Raw genomic sequence first — 11,406 nt, 5'->3', positions numbered from 1 at the left:
CAGCTGAGTCACCCTAACTGAATTTCTGGGATCTACCCTGGATTCCTCCCTCTGCACCCAGGGAGTCAATCATTTCTATACATACTACATCCATCAGCTTTCTGCTTATCACTTCTCTTCTCCATAGCCATTGTCCTCATTGGTCCTACCCAGATTGCAGCAGTTATCTTTAAATTGGTCCCCTTATGTCCACTTAGAAAATTTGATAAAGCAGGAGAATGTCTAAACTTGTTTAGACATGCTTTGCAAACAAATGTGAGTTGCTTGCCTATCTTCTTTCCTTTAATGAACAGTGTCTCCAAAAACATGCTGTTTTGGGGACTGTCAATCACAATATTCCCATGCTCCGTGATATTATAAGCTAGACAGTGAGAGCTTCATCCCCAGAGGCTCAATAAGTGGTTCAGGGATGGCCTTATGATAAGCAGGGGTAGATATTCTGTCCCAGGACTCCTCTGCTAGAAATAGAAGAAAAATTCTTTCTTGCTTTTTTGGCAAGTCCCAGATTAATTAAGCAAACTCTTCTGTTAGACTTACTTCCTTGCAACTTTCTAGCAGGCCATGTTCAAATAGTGTAGACATAGAGCAAGTCAATTCTTTTAGTTGTCCTGTAAATAGGCAAATATTTTCATCTGGCTTGGGAACTAACTCTAGTTCTAAAAAGGTAATCAAATTAGTGGTGATTTATGATGATTTCTACTTTATTATCAGTGTGGTAGTTCCAAAAATTAATTAATTCCAATTTCTAATTCCAACTAGGCTATAAATGTCTTTTTTTATTATCCCACATTAGGGGATTGTCATAGCAATTATCTATTTCTTGTCCTTTTTATTGATTAATATATGCATAAAGAGTACACAAATTATATAGCTTAATAAGTTTTTACAATAGAATACAACTTTGCTACTACATATTTTTATGCACATAAATAAATTTTAAGATGTCTAAGGTTAGGACCATGCTTTCATTTTTCTCAACACCTGGTTCAATCCCAGGCCTAATGATAATGACCACTATTGATGTCACTGTACTTCATCTGCCAGACATTTTATACTTGAGAGTCATCAGGTAAGACTATAGGAAGGCTACTGCAAGGCATTCATTTAACAATAATTCTGCCAGTATCTAACAATTATTAAATGCTTATGGATACTATTATTTTTTACAGTCTTACAGATTAGGAAACTGTGGTAGATGGAAATTTAAAAAGTGACCGAGATCAAATAGCTAGTAAGTGGAAGAGTAAGACTCCAAGAAATAATTAAATTTCCAAAATATAATTTGAGCAATTGAGCCCTTCCACTGTGATAATAACCTTTTTCACTGAGATAAGAAAAACTTAAAAGTCTTTCTAAAGACCAAGATACAATACACTTTTCTTTAGTAAACACTAGCAATGATTCGGTCTTGGAGGAAGAAAGCAGTTGAATGAATTATAATAGCATTTAAATTCTGCAAAAAAGACAAACAAGAGCACATGTTATAATTAGAGACTTACTTTTTTATTATAGGCATTTTCCATTTCTTCTTGGATCCAGATCACCTCTGCCACACTGGCTTCTTCTTCATATTATTGGTTGTTTGGAATCTCTGGAATCCTTGATTTAGGTTCTCTTCCTATGGTGTGGGGTGATGCCTCTGAGTGGGCAGCCTGTTGCTCAACTTGTGAAATGCCCTGTACATTTTATTATAAGAGAATAAATGAAAAGGTCAGATTGTCCTTGAGGCCATTGAGAAAATCCCAACCAAAAAACCCAGCAAATCACATTTATTCAAATTGGTTAAGGTAAGAAATTCTTCCGATTCCTTAAGATATGTTAGAAATAGAAAATGTGGTCCAAGATGATATCATAAAAGGATGATAACGTAAAAAGATGATAACATAAAAAGACCCTGAACTTACTTAGTCCTATGAACACACCAAATCTACAAAGACATATGGATTAATTCCCACTTGATAACAAGAAAACTAGCTGAACAGTTCTTCTACAACAGGGATAAAAGGACTGGAGAGGGTTAGGGAGGAGGAGGTATAAGAGAGGAAAAAGTCTTACCAAAACCTGCACATGCCAGCACAAACCGGGGAGAGATCTCATAGACCAGAACCTCTCCCTGAAAAGTGAAGGGTTTATACCCGACACTGGGCACCCTAACCCTTGGAACCTGCACCAGAGAGGAGGCATGGAAAATGTCTGGATTTCAAAATCAATGGGGCTCACATCCAAGGAGTTGTGGGAATCTGAGATACTCCTTTTGAGGGGCTCCTGTGTAAACTCACTCATTCCAAGAATCAGGACAAAGGCAGAAGTTTGAGAGGGGACTGGATTATTTGTGAGGGTGAGTCAGCCACTATTTTTAAAAGCATCTGCCAAAGGTGCATTAATTAGTTGGGATTTTCATTGGGGGCAAAGGCACTGGAGAGTGACATTTTTTGCACTCCCTCTCTGCCTTGCTAACGCAACACAGGCAGGCACTCATGGACATAACTTAATAAAGCCACAGACTTGCTTTGCCCCCAAGGAGCACATCCCAGTCCTCACTAAAGACATCAGCATGCTGTACTCCTAGAGCTCTTCTCTGGCATCACTAAAGCTGTAGGCAGACTGCACCCAACGCTCTCTCCTGGACTGAATAAAGCCACAGGCAACTACAGCATCACTGAAGCTGGTGGGGAGTACAATCCACACAGAGAAGGCCTCTTGGTTATCTGGCTCTGATGGTCAAAGGGACTTGTGCTTCTGGACCCCAGGGTCTGTAACAATCAGAAAGACAATTCTTGGCAGTAGACAGCACACTGAAACAACACCCCCAGGCTGCACATGAAAAAGTCCCACTTAAATGTCCTGGAGTTTCAACCTGAGGGACAGGATTCAAATTTGTCACACATTTAAGGCTACAGAGCTGTTCTTAGGGAATATAGGTAAGGACATACCATCTGTGCACTCTCCCTTGACCTCACCAGAGCTCCCAGAAAGATGCTTAAACACTTTTCTGAAGCCCCAGTTCTTGCAAATGTTTTTCAAGGAACACCTCTAGATCCTGTTTAGGTTCAGCAGGATCTATGATTCTGTTCCCACAAGACTATATATATTTGCACACTTTAAAAGTTGTTTCCTGGGGCACCTGTGTGGTTCAGTGGGATAAAGCCTCTGCCTTTAGCTCAGGTCATGATCCCAGCATCCTGGGATTGAGCCCTGAGCCCCACATCAGTCTCTCTACTCAGCAGGGAGCCTGTTCCCTCCTCTCTCTCTCTCTATCTGCCTACTTGTGATCTCTGCCTACTTGTGATCAAATAAATAAATAAAACCTTAAATAAATAAATAAATGTTGTTTCCTGAGGATCTGGCTTCTAATCAGCCTTCATCTAGGTACTGACTGAAATAACTCCCTTTGGAACACTGTTGGCACACCTTCAATAACTAATACCTATAAAGAACAAATTAGGCTACTGAGATAATCACAAAGGTTTGGCGGACAACCAAGAGCCAGGGGAAGGTTAAAAGATAAGGTTCATCTACTACACAAGGACACTCCTTCCAGGAGGAGAGGTAGCTGTTTCACCTAATATATAGAAACAAACATAGAGAGTCAAGCAAAATGAAAAACTCAGAAATATGTTCCAAATGAAAGAGCAATAAACATTGGAAAAAGACTTTAATGAAATAGGGATAAATAGTCTACTTTATAAAGACTCTAAAGTAATGGTCAAAAAATGCTGACCAAATTCAAGAGAAAAAAGAATAAATATCATAAGAACTTCAACAAGAGATAGAAAAATGAGAAAGTACCAAACAGAAGTCACAGAGCTGAAGGATGCAATAGCTGAACTAAAAAAAAAAAAAAAAATTCACTAGAGAGGTGTTCAACAGCAAGCAGATTAGGTGATGGAGAAAAAGGGATCAATGACCTAGAAGACAGCACTGTGGAACTTACCCAAATAGAGCAACAGCAACAACAAAAAGGAATTCAAAAAGTGAAGATAATTTAAAAGGCCTATGAAACAATATTAAGCAGAATGACATTTGCATCACTGGGGTCTCAGGAGTTAAAAAGAGAAAGAAAGGGGAAGAAAACATACTTGACAATATAAAAGCTGAAAATTTCCCTTAGCTGGGGAAGGAAACAGACCTACAGGTCCAGGAAGCTCAGAGAATTCTAAAAAAGATACACCCAAAGAAATCCATACCAAGACACATTGTAATTAAAATGTCTAAAGTTAAAGATAAAGAATCTTAAAAGGAACAGGAGAAGAACAGCCTGTTACATATGAGAAAACCCCCATAAGACTACCCACTGAGGGGCGCCTGGGTGATTCAGATGTTTCAGTGTCTGCCTTCTGCTCAGGTCATGATCTCCAGGTCCTGGGATGGAGCCCCACATCCGGCTCCTGACTGGATCACCAGGGAGCCTACTTCTCCCCCTCCCTCTGCCTCTCCCCACTGCTCGTGTGCTCTCTCTGTCTCTCTCAAATAATAAATAAAATCTTTTGAATAAATAAATAAATAAGACTACCTGCTGAATTTTTAGCAGAAACACTGCAGGCCAGAAGAGAGTGGCATCATATATTTAAAGTGCTGAAAAGAAAGAACTTCCAACCAAGAATACTATACCTGGCAAGACTAGCATTCAAAACTGAAAGAAAGATTAAAGATTTTCCAGGAAAGCAAGAGGTAAGGGAGTTCATCAACACTAAACCAGCCATATGAGAAATGTTAAAGGATCTTCTTTAAGCTAAAAAGAAACAGCACTAATAACAAGAAAATATAGAAAGTAATGATCACTTATAATGCTAGTATGAAGGTTAAAAAACAAAATAATAAAATCAATTGTAACTACAATAATCAGCTAAGGGATATACAAAATAAAAAACGTAAAATATGACATTGAAAACATAAAATATGCAGGGATAGGCAGTAAAAAAGTAGACTTTATGTAAGAATGCTTAAGTTACCACCAACTTAAAATGGACTGTTCTATATGAAACTCACAATAATCACAAAGCAAAAACCTACAGTAGATACACAAAAGATAATGAGATAGGAATCTGAAATAACACTAAAATTCATAAAACCACAAAGAAAGCAAGAAAGAAAAGAAGAAAGGGACAGAGAGGAACTACAAAATCTCTAGAAAACAATGAACAAAATGGCAACAAGTACATACCTATTCAATAATTACTTAAAATATAAATGGACTAAATTCTCTAATCAAAGATATGGAGTTCTTGAATGGATAACAAAAACAAAAACAAGACAAAACAAAAACCCATTATAAAAACCCATTGGATCTGACTCACATCAGATCTAAAGACACATATACAATGAAAATGAAGGGATGGAAAAAGTTTCCATGCAACTGGAAATAAAAAGAAAGCCATACTTATATCAGACAAAATACTTTAAAACAAAGACTGTAATAAAAGACAAAGGAAGGCATTACTTAATGACAAAGGTGCAAATCCAATAAAAGAACACAACATTTGTAAATATTTACATACCAAACCTAGGAGCACCTAAATACTTAAACCAAATATTAATAGATCTAAAGGGAAAAATTAACAGCAATACAATGATAGTAGGGGATTATAATATCCCACTTATATTGAGGGATAAATAATCCAGACAATAATTAATAAGGAAATATCAGCCTTAAAAACATTAGATCATATGGACTTAATAAAAAATGCAGATCATTCCATCCAAAAGCAGCAAAATACATATTCTTTGCAACTGCACATGAAGAGCTTTCTCCAGGATAGATGACATTTTAGACCACAAAACATATCTCAATAAACTTAAGAAGATTGAAATCTTTTCAAATATCTTTTTTGATCACATGGTATAAAACTAGAAATCAAGTACAATAAGAAAACTGAAAGATTCACAAGTATGTGAAGATTAAACAATGTGGTACTCAACAACCAATGGGTCAATGAAGAAATCAAAGGGGAAATTTAACAAATACTTTGAGATAAAAGAAAATGGAAATACAATAACCCAGAATCTATGGATACATCAAAAATAGTTCTATGAGGGAAGTTGGGACCAATACAGCCCTACATCAAGAAACAAGAAAAAGCTCAAATAAACAATCTAATTAGATAAAAAAGAACAGGTAAAGTCCAAGGGTAGTAGAAGAAAGGACGTAATAAAGATTAGAGTAGAAATAAATGAAATAGAGAATTAAAAAACAACAGAAAAGATCAATAAATCTAAGAGCTGCTTCTTTTGAAAGGATGAGCAAGATGGACAAATGTTCAGCTGGATTTCCCAAGACAAAAAGAGAGAAGTCTCAAATAAGTAAAATTAGAAATAAAAGAGAAGTTACAAAGATACTACAGAAATACAAAAGATCATAAGAGGCTTACCATGAATAATTATATGCCAACAACTGTACAACATAGAAAAAATGAATAAATTCCTAGAAATATATGCTTTTCTTAAAAAATAAATAAATTCTTAGAAATATATAACCCATGAGAGACTGTGGATTCTGAGAAACAAACTAAGGGTTTTGGAGGGAGGGGGTTCGAGGGTTGGGTGAGCTTGATGGTGGGTATTAAGGAGGGCATATATTGCATGGAGCACTGGAAATGGTTCATAAACAATAAATCTTGGGACACTGAAAAATAAAATTAAATTTAAAAAAGAAGAAATAAAAATGAAGAAACAGTCTGGATGGACTGATAACTAGTAAGGCAATTGAATCAATAATAAAAGAAACCTCCCAAAAAACAAAAGTCCAGGACCAGACAGCTTCACTGGGTAATTCCAGCAAACTTCTAAAGAAAATTTAATACCTATCCTTCTCAATCTCTTCCTAAAAATTGGAAAGGAGGGAAAGCTTCCAAATTCACCTTACAAGGCCAGCATTACCCTGATACCAAAACCAGACAAGGACACAACAAAAAAAGAAAATTACAGGCTAATATCTCTGATGAATGTAGATGTAAACAAAAATCCTCAACAAAATATTAGCAAACTGAATTCAACAATGCATTAAAAGGATCACACATTATGATCAAGAGGGACTTATTCCACAATGCAAGCATGATTCAACATCTGCAAATCAATCACAACACATCACAATAACAACATGAAGGATAAAAATCACATCATTATCTTAATAGATGCAGAAAAAGCATCTGACAAAATTCAACACTCACTTATGATAAAAACTTCCAATGAAGTGAGGCTAGAGGGAATCTACCTCAACATAATAAAGGTGATATATGACAAACCCACAGCAAACATCATTCTTAAAAGTGGGAAGCTGAAAGCTTTTTGTCTAAAATCAGAAACAAGACAAGGATGCCCACTTTCACCACTTTTATTCAACATCATATTGGAAGCTGTTCCCAGGGCAATTAGGTAAGAAAAAGAAACAAAAATCATCCAAATAGGAAAGAAAGAAGTAAAACTGTCACTATTTGCAGATGACATCATTCCGTATATACAAAACCCTAAGGATTCCACAAATAACAATTAGAACTAATAAATAAATTCCGTGAAGTTGCAGGACACAAAATTAGTAAATTAAAATTGGTTGTGTTGCTACATACTAATAATAGAAATTTATCAGGAAGAGAAACTTTAAAAACTATTCCATTTTGAATGGCATCAAAAGGAATACAATAATTAGGAAGAAATTTAACCAAGGAGGTGAAACACCTGTACACTGAAAACTATAAGACAATAATAAAAGAAATTAAAGATACAAATGCATGCAAGTATATTTTGTGCTAATAAATTGAAGAATTAATATTGTTAAGATGTTCATATTACCAAAGTAATCAACAAATTTAATGCAATCTCTATCAAAATTCCCATGGCATTTTTTCACAGTACTAAAACATATAATTCTAAAATTTGTATGGAACAAAAAAGACCCCAAATAGCCAAAGCAATCTGAGGAAGAAGAATAAAACTGGAGGTGTAGTGCTCCAAGATTTACAACTACACTAAAAAGCTATAATAATCAAAACAATATGGTATTGACATTAAAACCAATGCATAGATCAATGGAATGGAAAAGAAAATTCAGGGAAAAAACCACACATAAATAGTCAATGAATCTATGACAAAGGAGGCAAAAATATACAAGGGGGAAAGGGCAGTCTTTTCAATAAATGGTGTTGGGAATACTGGACAGCCACAAGCAAAAAATTGAAAGAGGACTCCTATTTTACACCATACACAAAATAAACTAAAAATGTATTAAAGACCCAAGATGGGATTGGGAGGGAGACAAACCATAAGTGACTCTTAATCTCACAAAACAAACTGAGGGTTACTCGGGGGGGGGGGTTTGGGAAAAGGGGGGGGGATTATGGACATTGGGGAGGGTATGTGCTTTGGTGAGTGCTGTGAAGTGTGTAAACCTGGTGATTCACAGACCTGTACCCCTGGGGATAAAAATATATGTTTATAAAAAAAAAATTAAAAAAAAAAAAACCTAAATGTAAAACCTGAAACCATAAAAGGAAAAAATATTTTCAAGTAAACTCTTTGACATTAATCTTGGGAATATATATATATTTTTAAAATCTGGCTTCTTAGGCAAAGATAACAAAAGCAAACAAAACAAAAAACAAAGGGACTACATCAAACTAAAAAGCTTCTTTCTGTATAGTGAGGGAAACCATCAATAAAATAGAAAGGCAAAATTCTGAATGCAAGAAGATATTTGCAAATCATATATGAGGTAAGGAGCTAATATTCAAAATGCATAGAGAACTCAATAACAACAACAACAACAAAAAGTCTGATTTTTTAAATGGGCAAATCATTTGAAAAGACATTTTTCCAAAGACATCCACAGGTGGCCAATAGGTACATGAAAAGATGTTCATATCACTAATAATCAGGGAAATGCCAATCAAAATCATAATGAGATATCACTTCAGACCCGTAGAATGGCTATTATCAAAAATAAAAGAAATAACAAGTGTTGGGAATAAAGTGGAGAAAAGAGATCCTTTCTTCACTGCTGGTTAGAATGTAAATCGGTGCCACCACTATGGAAAACAGTACAAAATTTCCTCAAAAAAATTAAGAATAGAACTACCATATAATCAATACCACTTCTGGGTACTTATCCAGAGAAAATAAAAACACTAGATTTTATCAGCCAAAGCTGAATTTAAATACACAAATCTCATCTCCAGTATGGGTTATAGTATGTGACTCTCTCCAAAGGGCAAGGCTATGACATTTAATTCATAGACAATAATGAAAAAAATATTTTAAAGTGTTTTTCATCTGGGACAGACTCTTATTCCAGAACTCTTCTTGCTTAGTTATTTTCTCTAGTAAGAAACTGAAAAGCTGGTGGAAGTCCAAGGTGGAATAGAAGTAGGAGACCTTAGTTTTGTCTGGTCCCTGGAGGTCAGCTAGACTGCTATCAAATCATTCTGAACAGCTGTGAACTCAACTGGAGAGCTAGGAAAAGAATAGCTGCAGCTTTACAAATAGAAAAGTGACCATTTTCTGCAAGAATGAAAAGATGGAAAAACTCAACTCAAAAAGGAGAATAAGAGGCAGTACTGACTGCCAGGGACCTAATCAGTATGGACATAAGTAAGATGTCATAACTAGAGCTCAGAATGATGATTACAAAGATACTAGTTGGGCTTGAGAAAAGCATAGAAGACACTAGAGAATCCCTTTTTGGAGAAATAAAAAAACTAAAATCTAACCAAGTCAAAATAAAAAAGGCTACTAATGAGATGCAATAAAAAAATGAAGGCTCTAACTGCTAGGATAAATGAGGCAAAAGAGAGAATCAACGATACAGAAGACAAAATGATGAAGAATAAAGAGGCTGGGAAAAAGAGGGATAAACAACTACTGGATCACAAGGGGAGAATTCGAGAGATAACTGACACCATAAATCAAAACATTAGAATAGTTGGGATCCTAGATCCTAGAAAAAAGGGGCAAAAGGTATATTGGAGCAAATTATAACTGAGAACTTCCTTAATTTAATTGGGGGGAGGAAACAGGAATTCAAGTCCAGGAGTCAGAGAGAATCCCCTCCAAAATCAATAAAAATTGATTGACACCCTGACATATAATGAATACTGCAGATGTCAGGGACAAAAAATAAATCATAAAAGCAGGTCAGGACAAGAAGTGTGTAACCTGTTCTATTGTTTTTTTGGTTTCTATTTCATTGATTTCTGCTCTGATCTTTATGATTTCTCTTCTCCTTCTGGGCTTAGGGTTTCTTTCTTGTTCTTTCTCCAGCTCCTTTAGGTGTAGGGTTAGGTTGTGTACCTGAGACCTTTCTTGTTTCTTGAGAAAGGCTTGTACCGCTATATATTTTCCTCTCAGGACTGCCTTTGTCGTGTCCCACAGATTTTGAACCGTTGTGTTTTCATTATCATTTGTTTCCATGATTTTTTTCAATTCTTCTTTAATTTCCCGGTTGACCCATTCATTCTTTAGAAGGATACTGTTTAGTCTCCATGTATTTGGGTTCTTTCCAAACTTCCTTTTGTGGTTGAGTTCTAGCTTTAGAGCATTGTGGTCTGAAAATATGCAGGGAATGATCCCAATCTTTTGATACCGGTTGAGTCCTGATTTAGGACCGAGGATGTGATCTATTCTGGAGAATGTTCCATGTGCACTAGAGAAGAATGTGTATTCTGTTGCTTTGGGATGAAATATTCTGAATATATCTGTGATGTCCATCTGGTCCAGTGTGTCATTTAAGGCCTTTATATCCTTGCTGATCTTTTGCTTGGATGACCTGTCCATTTCAGTGAGGGGAGTGTTAAAGTCCCCTACTATCATTGTATTATTGTTGATGTGTTTCTTTGATTTTGTTATTAATTGGTTTATATAGTTGGCTGCTCCCACATTGGGGGCATAGATATTTAAAATTGTTAAATCTTCTTGTTGGACAGACCCTTTGAGTATGATATAGTGTCCTTCCTCATCTCTTATTATACCCCTGGGGATAAAAATATATGTTTAAAAAAAAAAAAAAATAAAAAAAAAAAATAAAAAAAAAAAAATATATAAAAAAAAAAAAAAAGAAGAAGTGTGTAACCTGCAAAGGTGGAAATATTAGACTAGCAGCAGATCTACCCACAGAGACCTGGCAGGCCAGAAAGGGCAGCGTGATATAGTCAGGGTGCTAAAGGAGAAAAATATGCAGCCAAGAATACTTTATCCACCCAGGATGTTATTCAAAATACAAGGAAAAGTAAAAAGGTTCCAGGACAAAGAGAAACTAAAAGAATTTGTGATCACTAAACCAACCTTGCAAGGAATATTAAAAGGCATCCTTTAAGGAAAGACAGCCCAAACGTAACATAGACAAAAGGACACAAAGACAATATACAGAAACAGTGACTTTACAGATAATACAATGGTACTAAATCCATCTCTTTCAACAGT

General features: G+C 35.6%; 1 protein-coding gene across 15 annotated transcripts in view; it reads right to left on the bottom strand.

The window, feature by feature from the left end:
• LMNTD1 (lamin tail domain containing 1) overlaps positions 1–11,406 on the bottom strand; it is a 497,491-nt gene that overhangs the window by 379,704 nt on the left and 106,381 nt on the right. For all 15 annotated transcript variants that reach the window (XR_009404801.1, XM_059402767.1, XM_059402765.1 and 12 more), the window contains one exon: positions 1,500–1,676. The gene's annotated coding sequence lies outside the window, so the exon portion shown is untranslated. The remainder of the gene's footprint in view (positions 1–1,499; positions 1,677–11,406) is intronic.

Source organism: Mustela nigripes, chromosome 6, assembly GCF_022355385.1.
Source record: "Mustela nigripes isolate SB6536 chromosome 6, MUSNIG.SB6536, whole genome shotgun sequence".
In the NCBI taxonomy this organism is placed as follows: domain Eukaryota; kingdom Metazoa; phylum Chordata; class Mammalia; order Carnivora; family Mustelidae; genus Mustela; species Mustela nigripes.
This window is presented reverse-complemented; position numbering and strand designations above follow the sequence as displayed.